The sequence below is a fragment of the Notolepis coatsorum genome, assembly GCF_963971535.1.
Source record: "Notolepis coatsorum genome assembly, contig: SUPER_1_unloc_1, whole genome shotgun sequence".
NCBI classification, from domain to species: domain Eukaryota; kingdom Metazoa; phylum Chordata; class Actinopteri; order Aulopiformes; family Paralepididae; genus Notolepis; species Notolepis coatsorum.
In genome coordinates this window covers 93,646-96,638 of record NW_028174886.1, presented here as the reverse complement: position 1 = coordinate 96,638, position 2,993 = coordinate 93,646, and positions in this window count along the sequence as shown.

Below are 2,993 nucleotides of genomic sequence, written 5' to 3'. Positions count from 1 at the left end.
ACCGGCTGGCGACCCAGTCGATAGCGACCTCATAGTCCGTCATCAAGTCAGGACCCCAAGCGGCTGACTGTCCGTAGTACCTATCAGCCACTCAGTTTAGAAACCGACGGTCTTGTCCCCACCCCGCTTGCTCTGGGCATGGAAATATTGACCGTTTTCGCCAGCCTTGCCTGTTCATGGCAGGAGCTGTGCCCCCTCCGGTGCACCGCCCTGCTCCTAGGTGTGGACTGTCGCCCACGTACCACCCAGTGCCCACACCAACTTACGTGCGACGTTTCCTGGGCCGACTAGGCGGTGCCACAGTGGTATGTTATTTCATACCTCGTTACGCACGAGGGCCTTCAGTTTCTCCCCAGCACTATATGGTTGTGTTTAACGTGCGCCCAGACTCTTGCGAGCCCACTGCCGCCTGTTATTGGCTAGAGGTTCGGGGTGCCTAATCCCCTCCCTAACCAATACTCCACGCCCATGATGAATTGAAAATGGGGGACCCTGATGCAAACAAGACGAAAGTCTTTCTCTGGTCTGCATCCCCTTAACAATTGTGTGTATTAAGCTGTACCGTATTGTACCCATTCTACAATCCGTTAATAAAACTTTTCAATCAATCAATCAATCAGGCAATCTATCCTAAACAAAACTCCCTTTGTGCACCTGTCATCTCACAAAGTTAAGCTGGGAGACAGGGATGGAGCGGAGGGTGGCGGGGGGAGGGGGGGGTGGGGGGGGAGGGAGGGAGGGAGAGAGAGAGGGAGGGAGGGAGGGAGGGAGGGACAGGGAGGGAGGGAGGGAAGGAGGAAGGGGAGAGTGTGAACGAGGGAGGAAGAGACAGAGGAAAAAAGGGGGGGGGGGGGGGGGGGTTCACGCCAAATCCCATCAGCGCCATTTCACCTGGCCCATAACAAATACAGATTTATTATCAAACAAGTATTTACATCCATCATCAACAACTGAAAAAACCGAACATAAAGAATCTACAAATCCCCACAAATGGTCGCTACTCAAAACCTATAATAATCACAAACCCTTCTCTACTGCCTACTGCACCTCGTTTTACCTGTAAAGGTGAAACTATAAAAGAGGCAACAGCGCCCTCCGCTGGAACGTCTTGTCCATCACCACCATTTCACTACAGCACTCACCACTTCCTGTAGGAGGCGCCCACGCCTCCCCCGCAAGTGCGTCATCACGTAAACCATCCCAAGACGTCAACTTGACGTTCTACCTCAAACCACAAAACTACAATACCCAGAATCCCCTACACCGGAAGTCCCTGTCCACCGCCTCTCTAAGATCCCGCGCCAGCAACAGTAGCAACACGCGAGATTCCCCGAGAGTTCAATCATGCTATATTGTTAGCACAGGTAGCTTAGCATCTTAGCTTCGTTAGCTCAGTACCGCTCGCACCAGCTTAGCTTAGCATCCAACATCACTCCTCCTAAACGGCCCAGTCTCCAGTTGATCCGAGCGGCACAACACATCGCGACGTTTACACAACCCCAGCTATACCCCGTAACACAACTTTAATCCTATTTAGCCCCCGTTCACAGAACATATATCATTATCCTTATTCTAGCACGCTCGCCCGATTGGCCCCGGCCGGCTCCGTATTTTAAATCTAACGCTCCCGATCCAGCCCCGTATTTCAAATCTAACGCACCCCCAGCTCCGACGCTCCCAATGACGTCATCAGCCCAAAAATCCCAGTTTTCTTTGATCTTTACTACATTACTTTTAGACCCCCACAGCCCCGTTATGAAAAATTTTAACGCACATTACACATCTCCTAGGTTCCATCACACATGCCATTCATTCAATTCACTCGAAAACGCAACACAGCGTCCACACGTTAGTCCCGTCGCGCTCAGCTAATGCTGGCAGGACAGGGGTGTGGTTTCTCCCCGCTGCAGCCTTGGCCACCTGGTTCATAATATTACAAAAAAATACCTTGACATTCACTCAGAGCTCCTAACATTCATCCACTCAAACACATATACTAAGCAAAACAATGTCCCATTCATAAACATACCATTCATTTGTACACATTCATTCCAAATGCATTTCCTTGCTTTTTTCACACAGCATCCTATGTTCTAATCCCCTGTGCATTATCTACTTCCAAAGTGCTTCATATATCTACTGAGTCCGACTTGCTATACCCCTGAGAAACCCACTCCATTCATGTATTGTAGCCCGTGAAAAGTTTCAGCAGCGCCCTTTGTTAGCTTGTATCGGAGTATTATATGGCCAAATCGTGTGTTCGACCGTACTCCCCGCTACCCATAGAGCCCCTTGCATTCCTCCACGCGGCTGATGTTCTCCAGATATCGACCTTAGCCAATCTGAGCCTAAATGACGTCGGACTAGAAGTGGTAATTCGCTTATGGAACGTCTTCCAAAGTCCATTACTCCGTCGCACCGATTCTAAGTGTGGTTTCTACAGCATTCTAGCCCGAACCTAACTTCTTCTCATCTCCCTGTTCTCTGTTTCTCTTCGCGGAACCAGGCTACCCCTGAACTTCACCACGGTACTCTTATTCTACTCTTTAAGATCTGTTCTCTTCGTGGAACCAGGCTACCCCTGTGCTACACCACGGTTTTCTCATTAAACTCTTTACCTTACCCTCTAATGAACCACTACGTCACGCACAGTCCCACTTCCCGCTATCTGTGACTAATCTCCATTCTACTGCTCCTACGCCGGTCCCCTCAAATAATTTACCTAATCCCTAGCCTATCCCCTAAGCTGATATAACTAAATACAGACATCTATTTCCTCTCCTCACTTGGCCTTGTACCAACTATAGGCATCCTAACTGAACATCCCTATACGCTTCCTAAGTGCAACGCCGGTGTGTGGCTGAGACCAGAGCCAGGTTGTGAAACCTGGACCCCGGTACTCCTCCAACACCAACATTATCCTGGTCCATTCACAACTCATTTCTACCTAATGCAATAGCAACCCCAAAATGCGAGACTGCTCCGACCATTTA